This window comes from Rhyacophila brunnea, unplaced genomic scaffold (assembly GCF_057557595.1).
Source record: "Rhyacophila brunnea isolate RB1 unplaced genomic scaffold, BYU_Rbru_1.0 scaffold_1, whole genome shotgun sequence".
Lineage (NCBI taxonomy): Eukaryota > Metazoa > Arthropoda > Insecta > Trichoptera > Rhyacophilidae > Rhyacophila > Rhyacophila brunnea.
In genome coordinates this window covers 32,806,116-32,824,443 of record NW_028232751.1, presented here as the reverse complement: position 1 = coordinate 32,824,443, position 18,328 = coordinate 32,806,116, and the positions used below count along the sequence as shown (strand labels likewise).

The window sequence follows — 18,328 nt, the reverse complement described above, 5'->3', positions numbered from 1 at the left end:
TTTATAAATGCTGGAATACCGGTTTTGAAATACCAGTATTGCAATCCGTATGTACAGCTATATTAGGCTGCCTTCCATGATGCGTGTCTGAAAGAAAAGATTTTATGTGCTCACACTGCTCACTCTGCTATCCCGATACGGAACCGTACGAGACTGGTGTAACGACCATGTACCGTGATAAATAAAGTAATAATTAAGAAAGAAAATAAAAGCGTTGGGGAGTCTCAGCTAGTCTCGGTGACACTAATTAGTGTCCTCTATATTTATATACTGAATATCATGATTTGAATACGATGCCTCAAAGTGGGCCTTGGTTTGATGTCAAGTCGGCGTGGCCCGTGTAGACGGACTCAGAATTAGGCGGCCAATCACAGATAATATGTTTAACGTCTTGGTGGTTATGTCCGCATGTGCAATACATTCTATCCCCTATCAAGCGAAACCGGTGGAGTTTCGCGGTGAAAAAACGCCGGTAAGGAACTAGCTAGTCCAGTGTGTGAGTCGAAGTCTTGAAAAAATAAGAAAGTTTGCCGCCCTCGGAGAACGTCGGCCATGCCACGAATACGATCTTGTAAACGAGTTCACTTACAGTTCTCCTGTAAGATATGTTTTTGGATCTCTGCGTGGGTACCATATGGACGCCCCTCGATTACTGTGCTGATACCTTTCATAAGGAGACTGAGCGATCCCTTCACTCAGACGTGCAAATCGAGAGGTAGTACCCCCTGCCAGGACGGCAAACACACAGGTCGAAGTTTTTCGGTAGGCTTTTGTTAGTGCGATCAGCATAAGGCCCGTTTCAGGCGGGACAACAGTGTCGCGCTCGATATAATATAGGAGGCCTTTATATTCGAATAAAGAGGCCTTTGTATTATGTTTAAGAACGCTCCAGAGCTAATGAGTCAACATATAATTTCGCGTTATATGAGTAAATGCCAAATGCTGGGGTCGTAACCGGTGATTACCCATGAAAATTGCACCGTATGCGACCTTTAGGTCTCTAGGGTTAAGTGCCCAATCACTGCCCGCCCGATTTCCATTAAAAAAACAGAGAAATATGAATTTTTAAAGGCGTTATAACATATTAATATATTTGCGAAACAGAATTAATAGCCACAACAGTAACATTTTGTAAGGATATAGACTCCATGAACTATATATTAATGTTTTTAATCTATTATTTTGGTTTTTACTCAATAACATATTTTCATTCGATTTAGTATTTTATAAACCATGTGTGTTTTGTTCCTACCGCTAAATATGTATATATATACATATATATTAAAATATTACAATCATATTTATATTTGTAAGATTAACTAGCGTCTTATTAAAACTAAAAGTTAAAATGCGGAACATTAGTCTCAAAAAGGTTGTCGAGTAAAGTATGAGTAATTTGAAAAATGCACACATGACAACACCAATTTCACATTATAAGTATAATTGCTTAATTATACATTATATTACAAATAAAATAAAAAAAAATACCATACATCACCTAAATGTAACATCATTATCATTATTAATTACATTTTTTTTTTAAATATTGTTGCTAACACCCAATTCCCACACATTATTTGACTTAAAACAATTACAATCGAATTGCACTCATTATTATATGTACACGTATATACAGACTATAATATTATAGTTATACATCTATAATAAATAAAAGCCCTGAGAAAATTTTACCTCGTTTTTTAAAATTAGTTTTATCAAGTTGGTACCTACATCAAATAAAATTTATTGTTTCGTAATTTCATTTCATTTCGACCGAGATTATAAGACCGTGTGCCATGAAAATATCCCAGCTGTGTAGTTAAATTATCAATATTCAAATATTAAACAAACTAGAAAAGTTTTAAAAATGTTTTATCGTATTTGAGTCTATTAAATAAACAATAGAAAACTCAGAATGAAAATATATGTAAGTAACAAAATTATAAATATTTTCAAAATCGTCTGATACAAGATTCACGATGAGGTAAAAAAAGAGATTCGCATTCCGATATAAATGACTAATAATAATAGAGATTTCTCAGTTAATGTGATATTGACGTACGTGGCTAAAAGTACTGACTACATATTCATAGAAATGTAACGAATCGGTAGATGAATTGGATATCTCATTGATTGGAAGAAGTTTAAATCGATTTTTTTTCATTGTGAATAAACATATATTTTTTATTTCCGTATTTTTTCAATATATGGATAGTTTAAGGGCATTATGACAATACTATAAAATTGTTAAGATGTACACCGCAAAAAGTGTAATAAAAAACTATGGTATTATCGTTTGTATGGCTAAGTTAATGTAAAACTCGTACCAATTAGTTTGCTTTAATGAAAATAGTGACATTGTACGATAAGTTTTATGAAGTCGAATTGTAAAAATATATTAACAATCGCTTAAAACATTCTTGACCGTAGGCCTGTCTATCTCCCAGAAATATAACTCTATCAACATAATATAAATATTATTGTTAAAACAGTTGACACTGACATTTCATTTCAATTATCCTTCACCTTAATCACCTTAAATGTCGAGAATGTGGAGAAAAAACATTCTACGATGATAGTAAAATAATAACTAAGTACTTAATTTGTCTTAGTGTCGTCTTATTTTCTATGCTGATTATAAGTACAAAAGAATAACAAATATAGTATTTAAAATAAAACTATAGTAGGTAGGTACAGCATCATTTTACGTTTTTAGATTAATCAAAAATATATCATCACTAGGGTCGATCCATTGCTGGATGAATTCCTACATATTTTTTATTTTTATCGAATCCTATTAATGTAAGCATTGTTACAATTCGGCAGTCATAGACAGTGGCATTGGCCCCCAGTACCCCATTCGATCTCAAACACATGAAAATTAATAACAAATTATAATATTTTTTTGAGAAACAAAAGAGCACAATTTTTGGAATGAAATGATATGAACTATTGGTACTTAATATAGTATTTTAGCATGTACGGCTTCAATAAAACTTAGGTAAAATTAATGTTTGTTTGATACACATTTTTTTCGAAAAAAATTTGACCTCATTATCTAGCGCTAAAAAAAGTCCATTGTTTTTTTTTACAATTTATTTTTGCTTATAAAATGATGCTGGTTATATTACTTTGAATGGCATATTATTGTTATTACCATTATTAAATACATTTATTAGTTATATAGTCTCATCACTGATACACTATATCGATATACCTATGGCAGACTAGAATTCAGGATATACATATGTCAATGTCTACTGAAGGGAAACTAAAACTACACACATTTATGATATTTTCGGGCAATGCAAAACTGTAACTTATACCTTACAATAAAATAGAAATTACGTGACAATTATTATATTGTCTAATTAGATCAGTAGTATATTTGACACGTCAATTTATAAAAATCGCCAAATTCACAAATGGTGAAAATCTAGCTAAAATACGTGGAATCTACGTAAAATATTATGTTATGTCAAACAACATCCAATGATTTATAACTCCCGATGCCTTGATAAAAATGAATGCCTTTTTATCATTTTTTCAGTATGATTGTTTAGAGATGTGCAATGAAGTTTTGTGATAGAAAATCGGGGTTTGATTACAAAAAACTCTATTTTTCACTTATTTTAACATGTATATGTTTTACCGCTTCACACGATATTAAAATTGTGTGCAGAAATTCAACTGTAATGCAGAAAATGTAACTATTACTATTTTATCAAAAAATTTCAAGTCATCAAAGTTTATCGTCCAATCATCAATGTTAAGCAACATTGGGCGCGTATACGTCCTGGATGGGTGGCGGCTTGGGAACATTTTATTATATATTTTTACGGTCTAAGATTCAAATTCGCGTGGGTTTGAATTTTATTTTAATTTATATTTTTAACCTTAATATTAATATTTACTATACGTTAATAAGTGAATACACATTGTAATATATAAAATATAACAACCACCGGTATGCATCGGTCGTTCAGTGGAAGAATGCTCACCTGCCATGCGGGCGGCCAGGGTTCGATTCCCGGCCGATGCAACTGTTTGTATTTTAGTATTAACATGATGTATTTCTTAAATTATTAATTTATATTAACTTTTTGACAACGATAATAATGTCTTATCGCTCAACGGTCAATCGGTCAACCAAAAGAAAACGTTTAGAACTTACAGTGTACAATCTCTTTATTTTACAAACATACGAAACACCACCAACCTCCAAATACCCGCCTGAATCAGTAGCCTGATGTTGAGTACTCCGCTACATGGAAGTACATTAGAATGTGGATATGTGTCTTCAATCGCTCTCAGACATATACATGTTACAATGTACTTCCGTGTAGCGGAGGTAGTTAACATCGCGCAACTGATGCATTTTATGTTAAATTTTATTTTTAAATACCATTTTTTTGTTTTTGTATTTATTTATCTTTAGTTTATTTTACTGGATTTAATATACTATGGATATATTACAGCCGTTTTTTAAAATGAACTACTAATGATGTATGATATTATAAAAAAAATCTGTATTGGTCGGGAGATGGGAGTCTTTTTTTACATGTTTCGAGTTTTGTGTTCAAAACTTATTCAAAATATAGGGTATAATTTACAATCACTACTTCATTGACTTATTCCACTAGGTATCGAATTGAATGATCGATAAATTTATATATTTGAAAATTGTATATGAATGTTTGTAATTATTAATTTATTTAAAAAGGATTTAGTATCATTTAAATAATGTCAGGCTTTCAGTAAAGTTAATAAAGTCTTAATTAAAATCGAAGACAATTCACAACACTTAACCCAATGCTTAGGTGCCCTTTTCATTAATTTTTTAATTAACGTGTTAATTTGCATTTGAAAAGCAATTAGCAAAAACACAATTAGTTCGAGATCGTTTTCACCTACGCAACTGGGTTAATTTTAGTTTATAGCAGTGGATGAAATCGTTCTTTATTTTTATTGTGGATTAAGTCTTGTATTTTAATTATTTAATAATATAATGTCTCTTGTATAAAAAAAGTGACTTTATATTTATTACTTTGGGTATTAAATCGATTATTTAAAATCAAAATTTAATCTACTCAATTAGACATTAAAACTGTTACAAAGTACTACAATACGTTCATTGCTTTAGTGAATAAAGAAAATTAAAAAAAAGCGAAGCAGTGTAAATATTTTGGATTTTAATGATGGAATTCATTTTTTGGTTTTTCAGTTATCATTTTGGAAATTGGAATCAAAATTTAACGGATTTTTATATAGTTAGCTGTATAATTATATAATATGATTGTTATCTATGTTTTTAGACAATTATTATCAATCACAATAAAATTAAATATACACTTAAAATAATAATATTACGAACATAACAATAATATTATTGCTGAACAAATAACACTTACCTCGTCAGTAGCATACATTGTATGTTAGATTATATTTAATAGTTTTGCAGGAAAGAAAATGCTTTTGTTTATTTATCTTGATATTGAACATATAACTTATGATTTATAATATGACTATAACTTTAACTGTCAGGTTGATCAATCGAATGCAATCTGTGAACTGTGCAAACTTCTATAACCGATACAAGTAAAGTAATAACTGTAACACTCGCTTGGAAACACTCGATTTCATTTTAAATCAGTGACGTGCCATATTTTTATTCTAGGTTTACTTTATATACTAATATTATTATATTTGTCTTGAATTCGCATAAGAGAAAAATATGAAAATGTGTAAGAGAGAGCGAGGCAGGGCGAGGAAATATTAAACATACACGTATAAACGAAAATTCTAAAATTGATAAGCCGTTTATTTTAATCGGGTCGTGAAAGAATACAAATGATACTCTCATAGTAGTTTGACAGATGCTTACAGTGCGTAATAGCATATCGAGTGATACGAGTATCCAGGAATTAGTGTGTTATCCAAGAGATCTAAGGGTAATGACAATGACAATAGAGATAGGGTGCTAACCTATTGTAACTTTAAGAGAGATACACAATCAATGAAAAAATAGAAATACTATTGACGAGCACCACCAGATAAGCGTCGCTGCATGACAAATTAACGAGTTCAACGGTGCGTGCTCGGCAAAGTCAGGATACCTATTCTACAAAGACTCCACCAAGCTGATGCAGCAGCTCTCAGACAAATACTAGAGTCTAAAACACTAGAATACATACGATAAGACAGACCATACACTTAAATGTATGTAAGAGATGGAGACAGGTAGAAGACGTGTGGGAATGTTGACATCTGGTAAGACCACCTGGTAATATTATTTGCTAGTATTTAAATAATCGCGATTGTATTAAATAAAATTAAACAACGCTTTATAAATTTCGGAATGACTTGTACGTCTTATAATCGATGCAATATGGTGGTTGTATTACATAATTATATGCAATAAATTAATTGCAAATATGAGTATATAGAAAACTCTAAAACATTTTTTCATCATCTTAGAAAATAACATTATTTTATTTTTTCAGAAAATATCCCAACCAATCTATATTATGTATTAAGAGACTTATCGTACAAGGATCTTTAAAAGAAACAGCCGTCAACGTAAATGACTAAATTAAACTACCATTATTAACAAAAATAACGTTGTTTTAAAACTGTTGTTAATTATATTATAGTGCGTATTTTACAGCTATAACTTTGTTAATAATATTTTGAGTATGCATATAATTTAGTCCTGGATGCCACTGAATTGAATCAAAACCAGTGTAGTATCTCGAAACATAATGCACAAGACCAAGAAGAGTTGAATTAACTTGGAGGGACCTACGTCCAGAAGTGGATTGGTACAAATTAATGATAATGATGCAATTTAGGTCACGTTATTAATATAACAATATTAATAAATATATATTATACTCCACTGGGATATGAAGTGTGTACCTAGTTACGTACCAACTTCGGTTTATTTTTTTCCGACGCAAATGAAATATGTCTATATTTTGTTTTTGAAATCAACGAGGAGTATAAAGCGTGTTTAAATAAATTATAGATAAAAGATCATATTCCATATCCTTTATCTCTTTATCAGTATAGAATATAATATATTAAGTATTATAATATTACGGATTTCTTGTCGTTTGCCAGACTTCTTAGTGCGTCTTTCCAGTGTATGGTGTTTAGCGGTTTTTTTAGACGCCGGAATTTGGTTGGTGTGTAGTAGGGATTGAATATCGGTATTTCAAACCGCTATCCCAATATTTTTGAATAATTACTAAAATACTGGTATTAAAAATCACACAATACCGATATATTCGGTATTGAAAGTTGAGACAAAATGTATAACATAAAAGGTTTAACAGGACTGTGATTTTGTGTCAGCTTACGCGATGTCTAATTTACTTCGGTTGGCCTTCGATGTCTAAGTGAACAGCAATGATACATAGACATTTGCATTATAAGTAGTTAATTCCTTAATTTTAAATTTATTATAATGTTTCGCCAGTCGCTCGCGGGTTTTATATGTGTTGTCTTTTTAGATGTAAGTATTTAAAATCGCGGAAAATACTATTTGTTTGTATAATCATTAGTAACTTCAGCCCTTATGGCGAATGTAAACATCAGCATCTCTATCATATCCTACTTATACCTATTTTTAAAGGTTTACATATATTTTTGCTATAAAATATTAATATTTTGAAGAGATTTTTCTACTATAGATTTATTGGCAGATACTGTACTTGTATTTTCACATTTTACGAATACCGGTATTCAATATAAAATACCGAAATTAGTATTTTCATTCGGTATTGCAATCCCTAGTTTGTAGTAAAAGTAGGCCAGGTTGAGATTCCCTTGAGGTATCTAGAATATAGGTTGTATAATCCGCTTTCTTGTTTCCTCGTCGTTTTTAAAGTCATACACCACGCAAATCTTCTCGAAACTCGGCATGTAGGTACTTTAAGCCTAAGCATTCGAAAAGTGCAAGGATTCGCTACCGTAAAGTAATCAGTTCTATAATGTACGAATGGAAGCGTTGATCATTTCTGCATTGAATTGAGTGTTGCTCCAACGAGGGCATCCGTTGTTTGTTCTCCCACGGTGCAGAACTAACCTGCCATTAGTAATGCCAATTGGGAGGGCAATAACCATGTTTAATGAAATCGCTTCGGATATTGATATATTCCACTTACGTGAGGGTGAATTTAGGTGGACGTTGTTTTATAAGTTTTTAAGATAGGGCCTATCAAAGTTCACTCTGTGTGCTTCCATCTACTTTAATTTGTTATTTTTGTTATTTAATTTTTTTTGTTATTTTATTTTTTATTTTATTAACTATTGTATTATTAACTCACACTTCTCGGTATTTTTTTTTTTAATTATTAACATTTATTTTATGTCATGTCGTGAGCGCTTTGAATTTATAATTTGTTATGTTCATTATATGTAAAATAAATAAATTTGAAAATTTGATTTGATTTGATCCCCATTCAGATAGCGAGGAATATTTACACGTCTCCGAAAATCTATTGTATCGGCAATATATCCATAAAGTATTGATTCTAATGTCTAACCAAAACACTTCAAAAATACGTTATGAAAACCATTGGAATATTAGGGAAAGTCAAAAGATAATAGGTAGATAAGTAAAATAGAAATAAAATCATTTCGTATATATTTATTTATAATTCCGAATGACTCAAAAAGAGGATAGTAATAGATTCTAATAAGTATCGAGTCATACATACCAAATATATAATTAACGAAAGCTCTAGGTGTATCTACGTATAATTTACATGTAACCAACCATCTTACAAAGTGCTATATTCTGCAAAGTTCACACGAATGTATTTACTGATGTCGAAACTCACAATATTTTGCCAATAGCTGATCAGAAAAAATCTGCATCAGGACAGGTGCTAGTGAACAAAACGCTTCACTAATAAGTAAGCTTATTATTTATTAAATAAAAGAACACAAAATTAAAAATGTATTTTCTAAATCACACATTGATCATCTGAATTTAATCATTCATTACCATAATCTAAATAGGTCAAATCAAGTCCAAATTAAAAATAGTTAAATGAACAAATTCACTGATTATTAAATCACTCTGTATGTAGTCTAGTGAAACTGTATGCGATGTTTATAATATAATATGCAATTATTTACACATGAATTTACCTTCCGTTCGCAAAATAATTATATAAGTACCTATGTCTGGATTAAATTTATTTAAAATGCTACGTATACGCTAATTATTAACCATTTACAGTTTAAACTATATAAGGAAAAAAGTAAGGACGTATCTGGATGGTTTATTTTAATAATTAACAACACATTAAAGTATTATTTTTTCGTCTTTCATGTCTTTGGATAATGACTTACGAGTCATAGCCATTCTAGGGCACTGCAGAACTCTAGTTCACTTTTGTCCATATGTTTAGTAATTATCTATGTGGAACATTATTTTTCCGAAATTAATTGGTCGAAAATGAATAATTTGAGGAATGTTACACTAATACTATGAATGTAAAAAAATTCTGTTAGAAAAATATTTGTGTCATTACGATCAAACTGTCCTTTCTCACTATAAGACTAAACATTTAAATATAACACAGTGTATTTTAAAAACATATGACAGTATCATTTGAAATCTATTTTTCATAATATTTTGGATTGTAACGTTTAGTCGTCGTTGTGGGCGTGAGCTATAATTTTTTTTAAAGACGAACGAAAAGCTAATTTTTGACATTGTTTATAATGTACAAAAAAATGCGTTTTAAAAAATTAAAATAAAATTTTTTCATGCTAAGAAGAGCTTAATTCTTAAAACAATCAAGATTACGTGCTAATAATAAGTTTGAATTGTATGTATTTTTTATTTGATTTGCCAATGATTAACCTATTGAAATATAGTATCGTCATAAATGCTAGTTTCCTTGCTTATTACATCAGTGCCAACTTAACATAATAGCGCCCGCATACGTGCATGGATTTACCTGCAGCTAAACTATCGCGATAATAGCTGATTACACCTAAAAGTGCTGACTGTCTAGCCAATCTCATTCTTCAAGAGTAAGCGAGAGGTGATGTTGTCATTTTATAGTACCACTTGACAGGTTGTGAAAATAGGTTAACCTCAAAATGAGTCTGCGCCGTGTAGTTCGTTTTTTTTTACCGGCAGGTTTGCTACCATCGTTATACTGCGCTATAGAAAATTCAGAAGCTTCCGAACTTTTTTCATTCGTGCATGCAACCTTGCAACTTGCATGATAATACATGTTTACACATGCATTTTCTTGTTATGGCCGTGATTATGCGTACTGTCATCAGAAGTTGTGACAAATACAACAATAAGAATATTATTATTGCTAATGATAATAAATATTTTGGGTAGGTACTTGTTCTTGGTCTTGGTGTTTTCCAAGTTTTTCTATCCCAGAAGATCCAGCACCGACGCTTTCCAGTTGCTGAAATCTTTCGGGGCGCAATCTAGCAATCCCAGTTTTAGTCATCGAGATATTGTCTTAGAAGACAAAATACTTATAGAATATACACCCAGGAAGCATTTTCGCGGATAGCTCGATATTTGAAAGCTTCTCTGTTTTTAAATACTTGGGAACCAACATCTCTCAAAAGAACGAAATGTACCCCGAACTCGCCAGAAGACTAACTCGTGGAAATGCAGCGTTCTTCGAATTGAAAAGTGTATTCAGATCCAAGCTACTGTTCAAAGAGACAAAATTCTGAGTATACGACGTGACCATATTGCAATCAATCGTTCTGTAAGGGTGTAATATTAACATAACAGTAAACCTAATGGAGAAACATGAAAAGGACTACATATTCGAAAACAAAATTAAAGTGGCGCATCTATACAAATGCTGATCTCTGCTAAAATTTAAGCCCAATATAGTCAAAGTCTTGATGGACTTGTCACGTTGTTAGATGCAATGAATCTAGAGGCCTCCATAAAGTCCATAATAGAGACCTCTGTAGCATGGCCCCCACAAGGGTGGGGGGTGACAGGGCTCTAGCCTGGGGCCCCGGGCTCAGGAGGGGCCCGGCGTGACGAGTCTCGACCAGATAAGTGAGATAAACAAACATCACAAATTTCCTCTAATACTAAAAAAAGCTGCCTGCGTCGCTATTTCCCTTATATAATATTATTATTTAAAATCGTAACTGAATTTCTATGAATTAGGCGTCAAGATATGTGTGTGTGTTTGTACTAAATTTCAATTGTCATTTGTGTTTTATTATTGTTTTAATTTTTATTTTATTCTACTTAATTACATTTTCAATTTGTGTTTTGAAATAATTTCAGTTATAATATATGTATTAGAATAGGTTTTATTTAATTTCATTAGGGGTTCATATGTTTACAAATATATTACAATATGATTTGAAAATTTACCTGCTGTTTTATTAAAAAAAGATGCCGGTGGGGCATTTGACTTTTGAAAAGGCTACGGTGGGGCATGGCACGAAGAAGGCTGGGAAACACTGGTGTACACCATGTGGAAAACGCTACTGTAGAGTGTCACACTGTCTTTATCCTTAGTGATAGGCAGGGGGCCCGCTTCATGATGTGGAGGCCATGCTCTGTAGATATTCGGCCCCGGATAATGTCAAGAGAGACGCATAGAGGGTGAGTTTGTGAGAGAGACCTGAACGATTTGTAGGGCCTGCTTAGCTACCCAACAAAGGTATTCTCTTGCCCTAGTGTACATGCGTACAAATACAGCGTTGCTTGTAGCTTCTCCGGTAGTTGATCCATTTTATCCAATATCGCAATAAAATAACTAAAATTATTTTCCTATTATGAAGGTCAAAATAAATATTTCTACTATGTATAGGAAGATAGTCGATATGTAACGATTAGAAACTATGTTTGTATTGTTTCCACATTTTTTTAATTATCGGTGTAATCCATCTTTAGGTCAACCTATATCTGGATAATATACAATAGATTATACATTCTGCTTACAGTTAAACCAGTGCGAAACCAATCTTTAAAATTATCATGTCGTGTAAATGGATTATTTTTTTAACGAATAAAACAAAAAAAATGAAGAATTCATTATTGATCATTCGTTTGGTACATCTAAGAATACCCTGCCGAACAGGTCTCGAACATGCATTTATCAGATTCCTGTCAATATGCTCGTTTTTTTGTTGTTGTAAGAATGATTAATTTGTACAGAACATCGACCAGAACCCATTCGCTATAAATATTTCTTCGAAAACTCATGTTTCTGATGTGTTTAAAATGATGTATAAGTATATATATATATATATATATATTAATAAATTAATCTACAGTAGTTATTAGGCGATTATTTTATTATTAGTATCGTGACAACGCAAAAATGTAGTTTCTCTCTCGATATTATGTTCCAGTGAAGCAGTTCGCGGTAAATTGCTAAAGCATTCGTTCATAATTACTATTTTTGCATCAGAGTGTATTGGAAATATTGGCGGAATTTTCATCATGCAGTGACTGAATATTGTTATTAACATCACAATAATTACGGAGAGTAAAAAAAAACAAACGACATCGAAACTGTTCGATAATGCAAGGTAATAAATAATAAGGTAGGTGACTTAGTCCAATTAAAGTGTATAAAAGTCGTCAACACAAGTCCTTAATATTACCGCATTTAACCAAGGATAATGTATGTAGTAATTTCGAATACCCTACTGTTTACAAAAAAATGTTCCGAATGGGACTTGAACCTATAAACTTATACGAGTATATCGCTTGCCATATAATGGCTATATCCTGACAACAGTTAGTAATTAAGGTAATGATGACTTGATACTTTGATAACTGAAAATCACAATAGCCGACTGCCAAAATTAACGTATTTTATGAAGTAGTTCAGAATTCTAAAAGCTACTAGATAATTTCTTCGTAATTAGATACGACTCACATTACTCAATTGGTAGCACATTGGCGCGAATCCAGTGGATGCGGATTCGTGTAAAGATGGCCATTTAAAAATAATTGCCTTAAAATTGCAATCGGGCGGTTAGCCATACTGATTAGTCCTCCGGTACAATTACTACTATCCATGCAGGCATTTCCTAAGAACTCCATCATATGCATCTATATTAATTTTGGCATACCTTTCTTCTTCGTAATCTTTCACAATAAATACGGGCTGTTGCCGTGATTATCCAGGTAATGTTACAAGTATCCAGTATGATCGCTTTTTAATTTCCCCCAAGAGGAGAACAATCCTTAGCTCCCCATAGCTTTTTATTCAGTATTATTATTATAAATATAATTAATAACCAGTCGATAGTGTATTCTGGACTTCAATATCAACATCATCAGCTACAGGAGTGGAATTATTCTAGGCAAATCACTGCTTTACATGATTGTTTCTTATACAATTTGCATATCTGGACGTTTTAACTATCTAACTAAAAGATTTCAAATACGTAGAGCTTCTCCAAGATTTTATAAAAATGATTTAACGGCTCCACCTAACAAAAAAGGTTTGTAATAATTGCTGACAAACACAAGTATGCTTCAAACACATTGAGCGGAAAGATGAGCAAAAATGGAAAAAATGATAATAGTAATGCCAATTATAAAATTAAATGAGGTTCATTTATTTATATACTATGTGATACTATGTACTTATATAGTTTTTAATTTTACACTTTATGTCACTTATTTATGTTTAATTTTTTTATAACTATTATTGTTTCTCTATATTTTTTTTATTTTCTATATAATTCTAAATGTACCTAATATGTAACTTTTTTTTGGTAATAATAAAATCAAATATCATTATAAGTTCATGCAATATGCAATTTAATATGTAAATTTACCTAATAATAATTAGGAATGTACTGCAAACATCTGAGATATCACTTATTACATGTGGTTTAATCAACATTATTGTTTATCTAATTCAATCGAGTTAACTGGGACAGTGAACTAATTTTATTGATGACGACTTTCCATAACAATTTAAGACGTTATATTATTGAAAAAAATGTATAGTAGACAAAAATAATGATCACTGGAAAACAGAAAAAAATATCCATCATAGTAATTGTGGAATTTTTCTATTTTACAGTGAATTATTTTAAAATAGGAAATTCTCATTTAATAATCTTTTTACTAACCAAAAAGCTTTAAGTTATCCTAATGGCCTTTTCCGTGCCGTTCAGTTTCATCGGGCTTAGTTTTTTAAACTAATAATTCTGCTTGCTCAAGAAAAAGGTATGTACCTAAGCCTTAAAAAATTGTAGGCTAAATGAAAAACTTATATTTGAAATATTTTGCAAGAGAGTTATTTGAAACAACTTACTGACATTATTTATTATTTTTATGGAAAACAAGTAGGCAATAAATTTTAGAAGGATTATTGATGAAAAAAACGGTGCATAGATTTTTCTATATAAATAATAAATAACTGAAAGAGACTGTTTCAAATATTCTTCTGTAAAATATTTCAAATGTGAGTTAGAATAGTTCTGCATTCAGCTGACGAATTATTAAATTCATTAAATGGGAGCGCAATTATTGATGATTCCCGCAAAAATGATAACAAACGCTTCTAAATTACTACATTCCACATATCACACATCCGGTTCAATAACGTCACAAGTAAGTGCAACACACACTTTTTTCAGGAGAAGCATTTAAATATTGTGAACTTGATAGAGTCGCATGATTTCATGATTTGACATAACTGAGACCTTTGACGGAAACTTTATGAACTACACTTATGACATTGACGCAAAAGGTGCGGAAACCTATTAGGCATTTTTTGGCACAAATCTCATTTTTAATTTTTAGCACTTGTGACGTTGTTGCATATAAAGATTTCCATTCAAAATTGTACATAAGTCAACATTTTATTGGCTTTCCTGAAAAATAGTGATTTTAGACTTATCTTCCATTTCCTTTTGCACACACAATTATTATTATATAGTTTGTGCTTATATACCTGTAAATATGTATTGTATAAAGGTAAAATAAAAGTAAAAGTGAAGTCTGCAAAAGGTATTTATTTGTCTTAAAAATATATGATTTTTATAAAAATAATATGGCAGATAAAAAAACTATAGACAATGAAAAATTACGTTATGGCACAATATTTCTTTATACGTAATCAGCAACGTCCCTGGACAAAGTAGATATCACCCCAGACTTTTTTCAGACAATTTTGTCCCCTATCATGTTTAAGCCTAAAAGTTATGAAAACTCTATGTATACCTATGTATCTACAATAGTTACTTATGGGCTTTATTAAACAAACACACGTAAAGAAAATCTTAAAAAATCTTTAACTCACATATTTGACAAGTCAGTACACCGAAAGAAGTGTCATCTACACGGAATCTACACCCAAAATATCACATTGTAGTGGAGGCATAATCATTAAAGTATTATAAGCTGAGTGTAATTTATTGTTCCTGAAGTCTAAAGTGTCGTAAATTTTAATGCATAATATGTATGTTCTCCATGCAAATGAATGTACTTTAAAATAGGAATGATGTTAAACAGTTAGGGAATTGTTATTGTTTTTAACAATCATTGTGCAGTAAAAATGGGAACAATTTAAAAAAAATGTAATTTGAGTAATATGTGTTGTCATATTAGGAGAAAGGTAGGAATAGGTAAGGTGGGAATTGTGACAATTGATCAGATTGTGACGTAAGGAAAAGAGGAGTGGATTGGAGTTGGGATAGGATAATAGAGCATGAGACTGGGGGAATGAATGCGCAGGGTCGTGGGTGGTTTGACAATACCTCTAAAACCTCAGTTACCTGTCCGGTTACTTCACTCATTCGTGTGTGTTCCTATATTAATAAAAGACATAAAAATGGAATTAATAGATATCTCGGTTTGTGAGTGCCAAATGTCATGTTATTTACACATGACACACTGTAATTCATATGGCAACAAAATGGCAAAGGACAACCTGAGTACGCGTGCGCACCACGTTAGTTTCAAGGAGTTCGTAAACTATTTCTGGCGCTAAACAAGAAAGCGGCTTTTTATTATGAAGGCGGAGCGGGAGTCAGTCTCTCAGTGTTCATCGTTCGAAAGAAGCAGACGGACCTCTTAAGTTCCGAGCCAATGGAACCGGGGCCCATGGTTTCGATTTCCTGACGTTTTGGAGACGTTGATAATGGCCAACCAAAGGACGTCCCCCCACAGGCCAGGAGATCGAAGGAACCCCATGGTCCCGACACGTTTGAAGACGCACTCCTCGATTCCGTCCTGGAAGGAATCGAGGACAGCGAAGAGGCTGAAGAGCATTTGTGTATTTGGTGTTACTTTCTTTACGTTACGGTCCACCGAACTAGCATTTGATTTTTATTCTAAATTTGTCTGAATATTATATTACGTTAGGCGCTCGTAATTAATTTGATTAATTATTAAGACATAACAATGGAATTAATAGATATCTCGGATTTGAGCGCCACTCTATGAAATGCATAGAGACAATTGTGATAAAAGGTAATTCAAATAAAACGCGTGAAAAGAACTTTAACAGATGTATAATTAATATATATAAAATTTACTTGCGGGCGACAGTGTATAAAGTTGTATAATTAATCAAATGAATCACGAGCGCCTAACGTTATATAATATTCAGACAATTTAGACTAAAAAATCAAATGCTAGTTCGGTGGACCGTAACGTAAAGAAAGTAACAATAAATACCAAATACACAAATGCTCTTCAGCCTCTTCGCTGTCCTCGATTCCTTCCAGGACGGAATCGAGGAGTGCGTCTTCAAACGTGTCGAGACCATGGGGTTCCTTCGATCTCCTGGCCTGTGGGGGGACGTCCTTTGGTTGGCCATTATCAACGTCTCCAAAACGTCAGGAAATCGAAGCCATGGGCCCCGGTTCCATTGGCTCGGAACTTAAGAGAGACGTCTGCTTCTTTCGAACGATGAACACTAAGAGACCGACTCCCGCTCCGCCTTCATATTAAAAAGCCGCTTTGCTCTTTTAGCGCCGGAAATAGTTTACGAACTCCTTCAAACTAACGTATTGCGCATGCGCACTCAGGTTGTCCTTTGCCATTTTGTTGCCATATCAATAAAGTGTGTCATGTCATCAAATAACATGACAGTGTCCCATTTAAAAATCGAGTTGATTTGAATTATATTAGAAAATCGCCGGATTTCTATTATATTATTTTATTTTTCTCGCATTATTTAATATATTTGACGCTTATATGACCTGCCCACCCACACGGGACGTTACTGTAAATAACACGCATCAACGCTCCCTGACTATATTAATTTACTGACTAAATAAGGAACATAGTATTATGAATGATCAAGGAAACAAAAATAAAATATTTCCTTTAGTTATTAAAGATTTACAAAGTATCTTTTTTTAAATTTTAATTATAATAATTATCCATCAAAAGGTATCCTTATAGGAGAGCTTATAATATATTATAGTAATTCCATTCATCGTAGTGACGCAAATGGACCTCATCTGAAAAATAAAACAAAAATAATGTATTTTAAATAAATATGTTGACATTAAGTTTAAGTACAATTTCATTAAAATAATTAAACAATAACAACAGATAAAGATAAATAAATAACAAAACAAAAACTAGAATTATTTGAGCGCCGCTGGTTTATTTTTATACTTTAACTTATATCACTAAATAAATTATAAAAAAGGTAACAACTATCATTGTAACGATCCTGACGTATTATATAAATAAAAATGATTTCAAGTTTTACACATTTATATTTTTATAAAAATCGATGTTTTTTAAAATGAATATAAAAATATCAAAACGATGAATTAGTCAAAAATGTACACGTTGAAAAATTGAAAACTTAAACTAAATTTTAATAATTTATATGATAATAATAAATATGATAATAACGTTAGACGTGACATAAATATGTAACAAATTCACATTTTTTTACAATTGTAAGTTAATCTTCGATTTTTCGAAAAAATCTTTTTAATGTTTTCAGATACATATTTATTAAATACATTTGAAATTGTAAATTATCAAAAAAATATCTCAAATTGCAAGCTTCGTATTTTTCTCCTAGGTGCCTCTCCTGGCATAAGGATCCCCTTAAGAGGATAATATGGATATCTTCTCAATGGGTTGTACTAACAGTTTTTTTTATTTACCGGTAATGGATGTTAGCCACTTGTTCAACTTATTAAGTCAATACTTTGAGTCCAATTAGACACCGAAAAAGACAACATGTGAATTTTGCAGACACGAGATTCACGACATTATTAATTCATCGAAAATTTGTATCATATCGTGTAATGGTGTTGTCTTTAGTTTTAATTTCATCGATACCCGCTTTAAAAAAAA

At 31.6% G+C, this 18,328-nt stretch overlaps 1 non-coding gene across 1 annotated transcript; it reads left to right on the top strand.

Annotated features, from left to right (window-relative positions):
- Positions 1-3,971: 3,971 nt before the first annotated feature.
- On the top strand, positions 3,972-4,042 carry TRNAG-GCC (transfer RNA glycine (anticodon GCC)). The gene has a single exon. It is a non-coding gene; the product is annotated as a tRNA-Gly (tRNA).
- Positions 4,043-18,328: the final 14,286 nt, after the last annotated feature.